Raw genomic sequence first — 13,753 nt, 5'->3', positions numbered from 1 at the left:
TTTGGCTTGCTCTAGTTCTCAGTCCTTCCAAAACGTCCTGGGGCCACTCTAGGGAAGGTCTTACCTTAAATTCTTGAGACTGAAGATAAAGGGGGAAAAGGTCTACAAGGAGATGAGGGCAAGGTGATGGGTCATTGGGCCCTTTTCTCCATTGCTACTTCCATAGACATTTGCACCTGGACATAATTTACACGTGACTGAACTAAGATCCTGCCTCAGAACAAGCCACAACCTCACTTTTAGCAGAGTCTGCCATTAATCTGTCACAGGATCCTGTGGTGGATGATTCTGGTGGGGTAGCCTGGAAGCCTGACACCTGAGAACCTTTTAGCTTTATAAATATTTTTAGCGTGTGTTGCACAATCAATGTCCACGTAAATGCTGCAAATGAAAACTTTTTTTTACTTCAGATCTCAGTTCCAGCTTTAACTTCCACAGATAATCTTTTTATTTAAAATATTTGTTTTCATTTACTAACATTTGTAACTAAGAGGCTTGCCACGCTGGCCCTGGGACCATTATGTAGATTACTTACTGACATCTGAAGACTCTGTTTGCCCAATCATTTTTTCTCATGTCTGGCACTATAGCTTTAGTTACATGTTAACACCCAAATACCAAGGATTAATTTTGTATGCTCCAAGATATTAGGATGAAACTTTGCATAATAATTACCAAGAAACCAGATTTTTTCCATTTAATTTCAACTAAATAATCAGTGGTTATTGCGTTAACTCTCTAATTTCCAAGAAAGGCAGAGCTCCCTATTATTTCCTTACCACTGAATACAGGGACAAAAAAGAAAACCAAACAACAGAAATTCATATTTCAGTTAATGTGAAGGGTCTAAAGCAGGACCAGTGCCAAGAAATGTAGACATAAAACTGCAACTTCATAATTCATTCTTAGTATTGCTTATCAAGTAATTAATTACTTTAACTCACACTCTTTTAAGCAGCGACCAGCTTGGTGCCATTTGTTTGTACAGAACCTAGCACAATGGGATTAGGGACTCTACTGGCTACTACAATACAAATAATATGCAATAACACTCTCCAGTTTGTAAAGGGCTCAACTGTAAAGCGTGGCATTATAATGCACTTCCTACAACAGGTAGTTGGGCATTTTCAGGAGGGATTGAAAGAGCAAGCCATTGATATCACTTTGAGACTCACTTAAATTCTGACTTTTGATCAGAGCTAGAATCATTTGAACATGATTCCATAGAAACATGTCATTTAGCATTTTTTTCCTTTCATATCATCAAGGTGAAATTCACACAAAGATTACTTTTTTTCATGTGTAATTGAACACTAACCTATGTTATTGTTCTGATGCAACACTGCTGTAAATCAGATTTTTATTCACTTGCTCAAGCATATATAAAAAGATTAATTTTAATTTGGATTTGATGCCTTGATCTCACTTTCTCTCTCCTTGATCGCAGATGTAATGTAGTAAATATGTGCACCTAAGTAGATGTTCTATTATTTTTCACAAGTCAGATTCTGCCTCCCTTACTTATGGCAAGCAGCCCCATGACCTCAGTGGTACTACTTGTGAAGCAACAACCTACCCAGTAAGTAAGGGTGGCAGAATCTGGTCCAGCCTTAGCCCCTATCTTTTATTTATCAAGTCAAAAGCCACCACACCTTTTAATAGGTTCAGTCTGCCACCTAGCGGACACCATTATAACAGACCTTTTCTACTGGGAAACTATTCAAAGATGTCTTCCACTCACAGACACAACTAGTGGTCTCTAATGCTTTATGAAAGATTTAGTATTGTCATAAAAAGAAAAACCAAGGTAGTAAACCATCCATGACATATCATTTGAACAATTTCACAGTCTTTTTTGCCTCCCTTCACTTCTTACAAAATGCAAGTTTCAAAGATGCTAGAAGCTGGGTAAATAGTTTTTGTTTTTAAGTCAGGGTCTTCCACATCAAGACACCAAAAAACCTATGAGTATTTACAGTAAGATGAAATTATATCAATAGTATGAAGATAAGCACACTCTACACACACAAGGATCCATGATCTAGTATATACACAACTCTAAAGGAGAAAGCACTGTCTTTCACGTACATTACATGGCTCTTAATTTCATATAAGTCTTGAATGGACAACCTAGACACTTTTAAAACTAGTGCATCTTCTCAGATGTAGTGATACTTAGGCTTACAGATCCTCTTAAAATGAGCTCCCTTTGTAGTGGGAATTTATTGTCTTACCATTAATCTTTATGCATTAAAAACAACTAATTACCCTAATTCAAGTTAAGGACAGACTGACATTAATCCCTATAATGGCTACTTAGTTAGTCTAATGGTTATTGCTACAGATTTATGCCTTACAGTACATAACATTCAAACAAACAGAGCTGGGAAGCTTTGCTTTTAAATCTGACCACATTGTTTGAACTATGGTTGATGAAGTGGGATGGAAGAAAAAAAAATCCATGTTGAAAAGCAGCATCGATCTAGCCCTCTTGAGCATGCTGAAAACTTGTAAACACTTTTACTGGGCATATTTTGTTTTATCTATGATGTTCCCCTTTCTGAATTCAAAGGGTGTAAGCAAAAATATAGTGCATCCAAGGGAAGGTTCTTTTATGGATCTGTAATTGGTTAAAATATAGGAAACAAAGGATAGGAATAAACAGTCAGTTTTTAAAGTGGAGAGAGGTAAATAACAGGGTCCCCAAAAGATTTGTACTGGGACCAATGCTGTTCAACATATTCATGCATGATCTGGAAAAAGGGGTAAACAGAGAGGTGGCAAAGTTTGCAGACAATGCAAAATTACTCAAGATACAAGATAGTTAAATCCAAAGATGACTGCAAAGAGTTACAAAAGGATGTCATGAAATTGGGTGACCAGGGAACAAAATGGTAGATTAAATTTAATGTTGATAAATGCAAAGTAATGCACACTGGAAATCATACTCCTAACTATACATAAAAAACGATGGGGTCTAAATTAGCTGTTACCACTCCAGAAAGAGATCTTCGAGTTACCGTGGATACATCTGCTCAATCAGCAACAACAATCAAAAAAGCAAACAAATGTTAGGCACAATTAGGAAAGGGATAGATAATAGACAGAAAATATCATAACACCACTCTGTAAATCCATGGTACTCCTACACCTTGAATAGTGCATGCAGTTCTAGTCACTCCATCTCAAAAAAAGAGAATAGGAAAAAGTACAGAGAAGGGCCACAAAAATTATTAGGGGTATGGAACAGCTTCCATATGAGGAGAGATTAATAAGACTGGGACAGTTAAGCTTGGAAAAGAGACAAATGGAGGGGGGTATGATAGAGGTCTATAAAATCATGAATAGTGTGGAGAAAGTAAATGAAGTGTTGTTTATCCTTTCATATAATATAAGAAGCAGGGATCACCCAATGAAATTAACAGGTTTAAAACAGACATAAGGAAGTATTTCTTCACACAAAGCACAGTCAACCTATGGAAGTCATTGCCAGGGAATGTTGTGAAGGCCAAAAGTACAACTGGCTTCAAAAAAATACTAGATAAGTTCATGGAGGATAGATCCATCAATGGCTATTAGCCAGGCGGGTCAGTAGCACAACCCCATATTCTGTGCTTACTAAACCTCTGACTGCCAGAAGCTGGGACTAGCTGACAAGAGCTGGATCACTTGATAATTGCCCTGTTCTGTTCATTCCCTCTGAAGCATCTGGCACTAGCCACTGCTGGAAGACAGGATATTGGACTAGTGGGACCATTGTTCTCACCCAGAATGGCCAATCTTACGTTCTTAGTTCATACAAATAAACACTATTTAACATGAATTCCTTCTTGTTGATCCTGTTATTTTATACTATAATGGGCTTCCCTCATTATAGATTACCATAATTATTATAGCGGGGAAATCCTGTTTACTTGTGGTGGCAGGGGTGGCTCCAGGCACCAGCGCAGCAAGCGCATGCCTGGGGCAGCAAGCCATGGGGGGCGGCCTGCCGGTTGTCATGAGGGTGGCAGTCAGGCAGCCTTTGGCGGCACGCCTGTGGGAGGTTCACTGGTCCCGCGGCTTCGGCGGCAATTCGGCGGTGGGTACACTGAAGGTGCGGGACCAGCACATCTCCCGCTGGCATGCCGCCGAAAGCCCCCTGACTGCCGTGCTTGGGGTGGCAAAGTAAATAGAGCTGCCCCTGTGTGGTGGTACTTGGAAAGTACAATTTTCAAGAGTTTATGCAATGCTGACTATCAGATGCTATGGCGCCAACACTATGTCAGAAAGCACTATGCTGTTCCTACACTACAAAGGATTTGTATCAATACCTTTACAAAGGGCTTTATGAAATATGTGAACATATTTCTGTTCAACAGTAGAATTCTGTTGGATCTAGAAACAGTGATTTTTTTAGTACTTGCCATCATCTGGTGAAATATGAATGCTGATTCTCTAGGTCAAAGGTTCTCAAACCCATTCATAGCATGGACCCTCTCCCCTCTCATTCACTATCATGCAGATCAAATGCCCTGCCATATATAACTGAACAACATAGATCTATATATTTAAATACAAGAAAGGACCATTATGATCATCTAGTTTGCCCTTCTGCATAACACAGGCTATAGTATTTCACCCACTGATTCCTGCACCGAGCTCATAACTTCCAGATGAGCTATAATATATCTTTTAGAAAGACATCCAATCTTGATTGTAAGCCTTCAAGAGAAATTGAATGTGCCACAGCACTTGGTAAGCTGTTCCAATGGTTAATCACTCTCACTTTAAAATGACAGATAATATTGTGAGGGGTTGGATCACAGAAAACCCTTTGGGAACTGCCAACTGGTGTGCTGAGACTACCCCTGAGCCTGTTTCCCCTGGCAGCTCAGGACTTCAATGTCCTGCCTGGTTTGAGCCAGACATGCTAGCCTGCTACAAACACAGACCACTATCTGAATCATGTCCCCTAAAAGCTGCAGGCTTAACTGGAAACAGCATAAGAAGTGTTCCTGTCTCTAACACTCAGATGCCTAGCTCCCAATGAGGTCCAAACCCCAAATAAATCCATTTTACCTTATGTAAAGCTTATACAGGGTAAATTCATAAATTGTTCGCACTCTATAACACTGATAGAGAGATATACACAGCTGTTTGCCCCCCCCTCCTTCCAGGTATTAATACATACTCTGGGTTAATTAATAAGTAAAAAGTGATTTTTGATTAACTACAAAAAGTAGGATTTAAGTGGTTCCAAGTGATAACAGACAGAACAAAGTAAATTACCAAATAAAATAAAAACAAAACACGCAAGTCTAAACCTAATACAGTAAGAAAATTATTATTGATGAAATCTCACCCTCAGAGATGTTCCAGTAAACTTCTTTTACAGACTAGCCTCCTTCTAGTCTCGGTCCAGCAATCACTCACCCTCCGTGGTTACTGACCTTTGTTCCAGTTTCTTTCAGGTATCCTTTGGGGGTGGAGAGCTTATCGCTTGAGCCAGATGAAAACAAAATGGAGGGGTCTCCCAGAGGCTTAAATAGACTTTCTCTTGTGGGTTGAGACCCCCCCTCCTCTCTCCTATCCAGAATTCAGCTCCAAGATGGAGTTTTGGAGTCACATGGGCAAGTCACATGTCCATGCATGACTGAGTTCCTTACCAGTCAGGCCACATTCCTGGGAAAGCTCAGATGTGGATTGGCATCTCCAAGTTCATTGTTGGATTAAGTGTTTCTTGATTGGGCACTTACTGAGAATAGTCTTTTCTCAAGAAGCTGACCAAATGCTTTACTAAGGCTACTTAATCTCAGACAAGTACACAGCCAATATTTTTAACTTCAAATACAAAAATGATACATGCATACAAATAGGATGAATATATTCAGTAGATCAGAACCTTTACAGAGATATTTTACATGGCGTATGTCTCATAAAAACATATTCCATTTGTCATATATACATTCATAAGCATATTTCCATAAATAATTATGGAGTGCAACATCACTAATTTAACTTAGTAAAATACAATTAACATACCCATGGTAACTACAGCTACTACTGAAAGGAATAAAAAACCAAAAGTCAGGAATATATTTTAAATGCATTTAACTTATTTTAATGCACTCTAGCAGCTGGAAACAAGGAACAACCAGCACTGTAAGGCCGGACATCTCTCCACCAGAAACTCATCTATGGTCCACAGTTGAAGGAGCACTTCGTTAGATGTCCTTTCCAACTGTATGTCTTGCCTACTTAGACTGTAAGCTCTTTGGGGTAGGAGCCATTCCTTACTATGTGTATGAACAGCCCCTAGAGCACTGGTGCCTTTATCTCAGTTGGAGCCTCTGACTTTCTTTAGATCTGGGTTCTCAAACTTCATTGCATCATGACCCCCTTCTGACAACAAAAATTACTACATGGCCCCAGGCGCGGGGACTGAGCCCACCTCAGCCCCACCGTCCTGGGGGGGGGAATCAAAGCTGAAGCCTGAGGCTTACCACCCCAGGTCCAAAGCCAAAGCCCAATGGCTTCAGCCCCAGGCAGGGGGCCTGTAACCTGAGACCCAGCACCCAGAGCTGATGCCCTTGGGCTTTGGCTTTGGCCCTTGGCCCTGGGTCCCAGACGGTCTAAGCCAGCCCTTGATGACCCCATTAAAATGGGCTTGTGACCCACTTTGGGGTCCCAACCCACAGTTTGAGAACCACTGCTTTAGATAAACTTTTCAATGATCAGGACGGTTTTCCATTCCTAGTGCTCCTCATCACAGACATATGTGTTTTTCATTGCTATGCGTTTCAAAACTAAGGTGGGAACCAAGTTGAAAGGAGAACCTCTAGTGCAAAGCAATGTACCTGAGTTTCCTCAGTAAGCAGATCCATTACTTATAGTAAGAGGCAGTTCCTGCCCCAAACACTTAGAGTCTAAATCAACAGCTCAGATAAAAAGGTTGAAGAAAGGAAACCTCATCCCCATTTTACAGATGGGGAAACAAGATACAGAAAGATTAAGTGTCTTACCCAAAGTCGCACAGGGAATCTGTGACAAAGAGGGGAACTGAACCCAAATCTTCTGAGGTTCAGGCCATTGTTTCAACCACAAAACCTCTCACAGTAAAGAACAATAAACAGATATTGATAATTAAATGAGTTTTTTCTTCCCTTCAAAGGTGTAGTGTTTCTGTGTACAAATCCAACTTACACTGATTAAAGATCCTATTATGTTTTACATGCTAATATAACTATTATTATATTAAAGAAGACTCTTAAGAAGTTTTCAGTTATATTATCACAACACCAGCCACATAAATATTATGAGGCAATGTGATTTAACAACAGAACTAATCTGAAAAGCAAAAGCTAGATTGGAGTTAAGTAAGACCTCAAGATTCCTCTTCACAGAGTCTGGCATAGCAAGGGAAGAATTTCTCTCAACGGAATAAGAGCTTTCTAAAAGCAGATGTCTGGAAGACATTGCATGATCTGTGGAATGAAAATGCACTGGTTTACTGTGTAACAGAAGTTGTTCAAAACCAATCTGAATTAAAAGAAAGCAGGATTACACAACATAATAGCGGTTTCTGTTTTCCTTTCAGGTTAAAGTTGCAGGACCATTAAGTAGCAAGAAGGCAATAAATGGACCTAGTTGAAATTTCAAACAGGGTTAGCAGAGGCTTAGAAAGAAAAGTAAGCAGCAGTGTAGATGACTGGAGCAGTACTGTAAACTGCTCTCTCTTCATGACTTTAGTCTATCCATTTCTTTGTCAATGGCAAAGTGCTTGTATGACCCATATCTTCCAACCATACAGAGATGTCCTTGTAAAATACTTAGCTGTAGGGACAGCATGTGATGTTCCTGTCCCCAATTTCCTTTCTGAACATTTCATGATCAATGATTCAGTTACTGGGGATGCAGTTTTTGGGACTCTGTTTATATGGTGCTCCAGTGATCCATGTGCAGAGGGGGTCTTTTACAATAGATATGATCTCAGTGGCAGCTGGGCAACCCAATGCCATTAGTTCCTTTGAACACATCCCTTCCTAAAGGAAGGAATCCCACACCATTTTATGTTTCCCAGCTTCAGTAGGACTACTCACTCTCTTGAAGTTAAGCCTATGCATTGGTAGTCTTCAGCCCAAAATGCCTATGAGTGCACTCCCTGAAGTACTATATCACTAAGTGTATGACACTTTAAAAATCTTTTTGAAAGTCAGTTTTATGCAGGATTACACTTTCTTTCCATTTTGTAAAGTAGTTGCTCATAAATGAAAAGAATAATAAGAAGAAAAATATGTTTTTGGATATATTGGTTATCTGGGATTTATCACTCTTGTGCCAAATTTATCTCTAGTAAGAATCCATAAAAATTAAGTTACACAAAGGATGAGTTTGTCCATTCTTCATATCAACACCAATTGATAACATAGTAGTCAAGGTATTGAAATCATTAGGCTACAAAAAATCCATATTTAGACACTTTAAAGTGCTTTACTTTTCAAAAGCATAGAGCGTCCAACAGCTCAGATTAAATCTTGAAAATCAGGTCTTCTTTAGTTGTTTGAATATAGGTTTGGGAGACTAACTTTAGACTCTCATTTTGGAAAAGCTTGGCCACTATTGTTTACATCAATCCTATGTCATTTTCTTCTGTTAAATTTGAGAAACAGAAAAAAAACTAAAGTATCCTTATGACTACACTTCTGATTGGGAAAGTAGTAATATTTCCTTGTTCTCAGAGAAACAAATGCCCCATATCACCATTAGGGAAAAACTGCCATATGACACACTGTACTAGTTACCAAAATAGATAATTTTTTATGTCGATTTTACACAAATATTTTCCATGTGAATGCCAAACACTTATGTAAAATTAACTGTTTAACTCTTATTAAGAGAATCAAAAATAATTTATCCTTAAAACACTGAGGGTGTGCATACGGAGCACACACTGATGATTGTTATGGCTTTTAAACATAGTCCCTATGCAATTTTCTTTATATCTCATCAAAGACAGAACTTTCAAAGCACTTAAAGCCTAATCTACACACAGATTTTGTATATCTATTTTGGTTAGGCATTTGATTTTTCACTGATATAGTTATGCCATACACAACCATGATAAGGATGCAGTTATGCCAGTATAAAGATCCCTTATATCAGTATAGCTCAGTCCCCTTCTCATACATGAATAAGCTGTGTCTGTATAAGCACATTTATAGTGGTATAACAGAGTCCAGTCCACATTAGTAGGGTTGTACCTCTTTAAATATACTGGAATAGTTAAAGCAGTGCAACTTTCGTATGTGCACAGGACCTCAGGGAGCTAGGCACCCAGCTCCCATTGAATTTCAAGCTGGACACACAATTTTGTGCTCTTTTGTAACCTAAAAGGGCATTACAGCAATTGCCACAATTCAGCTAATTTGTTTCTTGTTCAGGAGGATCTAGGTCCTGGAGCAGGAATCAGGTTGCCACCTCAAATTTCAAGGAAAAATAAAAGCACAGCCCAACATTAAAAACAAAAACAAAACAGGACTAAGTTTATTATTAAACCACATAATCCCACAATTTATTATTTGTGGCACAAATGCACACTGATACATTACAGCGGTGGTTGTATAGCGCTAGTGTTTAGGAGCACTATATACTCCATTTAACTACATGTGTGGGAGCATATGCTAAATCCCAAACTCACCCAAAACTTGTATCATTTGCATAGAACTAAACTTGTTAGGCAGAGCATGAAAGTCAGAGACCTGGGTTCAATCCTGACATTCTTCCACCATGTAGCACCACATTTTTCCAGTAGTCCCACTGACATCAACTAGACCACTGTACAAGCACAATCAGACTTCAGCTAAAAAAGGTAATTAAACCCGGGCCTAACTTTAAATGCAAGGAATAATCTCATTGACTCCAATGTGATTATTCATGTGCTTACATTTAGGCACAGGCTTATGTACTTGCTAAATTGGGGTCTAAGATCCAGATCATTAAAGATATTTTAGCTGCCTAGCTCCTATTGATTTCAATAGGAGTTAGATGCCTAAATAGGGTTGAGGATCTGGGCCTAATTTGCTACTCATCTTGAGTAAAGGTGAAATAATTGGGCCCTCTGTGAGCTTCCATCTTTGTTCTTCAGCCAGACCCAATCTGAGCTATTTGGCAACTGGGTCTGGACCTGTTCCATATATAAGGAACAGCCCCTTTATCTTCTCCCTGCACTGCTGTCTGGTGTTCTCAATCCCATGGTCTTCCTCCATTTTATGAAATATACCCTTCATACCACCTTGTGTTCCTCTTTGTACTGCTAAAATGGAGGGGGTTTACTAACTTTGGTTGAAGCCCCTTCCATGATTCTAGTGTGTTCATACAGCCAAGTGGATGCCTGGCAACAGACAGTCCTAGCAGGGGCCATTATTCTGCTTTTCCAAACACCGGAGGTGGGCGAGCCTGAAGAATATGCAAGCAGGGTGGGCTGTGTAACTGAGAAGAGGTATATTAAGGTAGACAACTTCCAGTCAGGGGTTAGGGCACAGGAAGATGGGAAGGCAGTACAAAGGAATGTATCTCCTGGGATTATGGCAAGGGATTGGAGGACCATGATATCTCAGTTGTTGTGGGAGTTCATCAGTGCGTGTACTCACTGACTTCATTAACCTCGAGGTAGCAACACATGACAAAAGCAACCTTGTAGCCAGCTCTGTAGTTCAGAGCATGGTGGCTGTTTTGCCTTGTAGCACTAATAGTGGCATATGGATGTATAGATGCATACTGTGTTAATCGGAAAACTCAGTGTTCAGCCTGAGTTTACATGCAGTGAAGACAAAGTCTCTGATACATAGATATTCACAGTTTATAAAATGGATATGTGCTATTGCAGATGAAGGAAGCACAAGAAAGCTAGTTGTTTATCATTACTCTTAAACAGTTATATTGCAGAGACACTTAGAGGCCAAACTGTTTGGGCTTCACTGTGCTAGGTGCTGTACAAACATATTGGTAGTGACAGTCCCTGTCCCAAAGAGTTTACAGTCTAAAAGTCAATACCTAACAGATGAGACAAACAAGTGGGTCCAAACAGGGTTTGGGGAAGACGGGAAAACAAAAATAATAGGATGTGTGCAAATCTTTAGCCAATTAAGAAAAGTAGCCACAACTCACCATCTGCACAGGTGTTTTCAGAGGGCCATATGACATATGCATGATAACACAGGTACAAGCAGCAAAGAATCCTGTGGCACCTTATAGACTAACAGACGTTTTGGAGCATAATTATTTGTGGCACAAATGCACACTGATACATTACAGTCTTATGTACACCTTAGTCTATAAGGTGCCACAGGATTCTTTGCTGCTTTTACAGATCCAGACTAACACGGCTACCCTCTGATACTTAACACAGGTACAGTTTCGCAGAGTGACTTGGAGGATAAAATGGTTACAATACGGATTTTGACTGGAAGTTTATGCCATGAACAAATTCTAGATTTGAAAACCAAAATATGGAATATGTTTGGAATAAGAATGGGTAAATTAAACTATACAAATGCAAACGGACTATGTAAAAGCTATGGATGGGTGAAGCAGTCTGCACAGAACAAGAACTGATCCAATTATTTCCTCTTAAGTGTCACTACTGTTTGGTTAATTATTTTGTTTTTCTGTAACAACATATTTTAAACAATTTCTTTGCTTCAGGGTCTAGAGTAAAAAGAAAACTGTTTCTCATTTATATTTTGTAGTTTATAATTTCTCATCATCTGCTTAAAGGTTCTTCTCTCCTATTCCACTTACCATAGATTTATGATTTTATATGCCTCAAATTTCCTTTTTACTAAAAAAAAGCAAAAATATTCCTCTTTACAGCCCACAATAAGATTTATAATAATATGAATTTGCTAGTTGTTGCAGCACTCAGCCTTCAGCTTCATTGCCAGGAACACCACCTGAGCCTGGGCAATATTCTACCCTGACAAATGCCCTACCTTTTCAATACAGTTTAATGAAAAATAATCTAAGAAATATCATGTACAGAACTCAGACATAAAGGCTGGAGCAGGGGAGATGAGGAAGGAAAGGATGGATAAATACAGAACTAAAAAAAAAATATGCAAAAGGATAAAAATATCCAGATCAGCACCTGTCGCCTGTAATTCTTTGCTGATTCCAAAACACAAAACGGTACAGCAGATACAAGATGGAAGCAAAAGAGGCAGTAACTTTGTACCATTTGTATTTACAATCTTAGTATCTGACTCATAAGAAAATCCTGGGACTGATCAGATTTTCATGCTTTTTTGACTATGGGATACTCCACCCTAAGTTAAGGCGACAGCCTGAAATTTTCCATCCATCATCTAATACATCACCATCCTCTTGTCACTTGGGATACATCTACTGAAGAGGCAGACCTGCTTGTCTACAGGAAGAAAGGACTAAAAAGGCTTCATCTGTATTATATAAGTTATCAAAATAAGATGGGTGGTGGTAAGCAGTGAATGTTCCTTGCCAATTCAAATCTAACGTGTATCTGGGTAGACTTTGACATGGCAGACTAATAGGAACATAGGTTCCCTAGACTACTGACTACAGTGTATTAACAGCATGGTGTAAATTCTAGTTTCTTTGCTAAGCAGTGACCCTACAAGATATACTCCCATGGTCCATCTGCCAGGGGATGGCTGCCCATGCCATGCTAGGCCAGTGACCCATTTGAGTTTTGAACTGGGCAATTGGGCCCTTTTCTCCCAGAAACTATTGGAATGATCAAATATTTCCAATGTTGTATGCAATGTTGCTGTAGCCATGTCTCTCTCTCCAATATCCTGGGACAAGGAGGCTGAGGCAATAACTTTTATTGGACCAACTTCTGTTGAGGGAGAGAGACAAGATTTCAAGCTACTCAGAGCTCCTCTCCAGGTCTGGGAAAGGTACTCAGAGTGTCAAAGCTACATAAAAGATCAAACAGATAGTTTAGCATAAGTAGTTAGCACATATTCTAAGAGATCATTCAATGTGAAATGCCAAACATAACCAAAACAGATTTGTGACAATGTTAGGATAATAAGCACAAATCTCCTTTTGACAAGAAACTGCAAAATAATCTGGGACCCACTGATAATAAATGCGGTTATCCTGAAATCTGATGAGGTTCAACAACGACAAGTGCAGAGTCCTGCACTTAGGACGGAAGAATCCCATGCACTGCTACAGACTAGGTACTGAATGGCTAGGCAGCAGTTCTGCAGAAAAGACCTATGGGTTACAGTGGACGAGAAGCTGGATATGAGTCAACAGTGTGCCCTTGTTGCCATGAAGGGCTAATGGCATTTTGGGCTGTATAAGTTGGGGCATTGCCAGCAGATTGAGGGATGTGATCATTCCCCTCTATTCGACATTGATGAGACCTCATCTGGAGTACTGTGTCCAGTTTTGGGCCCCACACTACAAGAAGGATGTGGAAAAATTGGAAAGAGTCCAGCGCAGGGCAACAAAAATGATTAGGGGGCTGGAGCACATGACTTATGAGGAGAGGCTGAGGGAACTGGGATTGTTTAGTCTGCAGAAGAGAAGAATGAGGGGGGATTTGTTAGCTGCTTTCAGCTACCTGAAAGGGGGTTCCAAAGAGGATGGATGTAGACAGTTCTCAGTGGTAGCAGATGACAGAAGAAGGAGTAATGGTCTCAAGTTGCAGTGGGAGAAGTTTAGGTTGGATATTAGGAAAAACTTTTTCACTAGGAGGGTGGTGAAGCACTGGAATGGGTTA

This window comes from Gopherus evgoodei, chromosome 1 (assembly GCF_007399415.2).
Source record: "Gopherus evgoodei ecotype Sinaloan lineage chromosome 1, rGopEvg1_v1.p, whole genome shotgun sequence".
NCBI classification, from domain to species: Eukaryota; Metazoa; Chordata; order Testudines; family Testudinidae; genus Gopherus; species Gopherus evgoodei.
Note: the sequence above shows the minus strand (reverse complement) of the source record.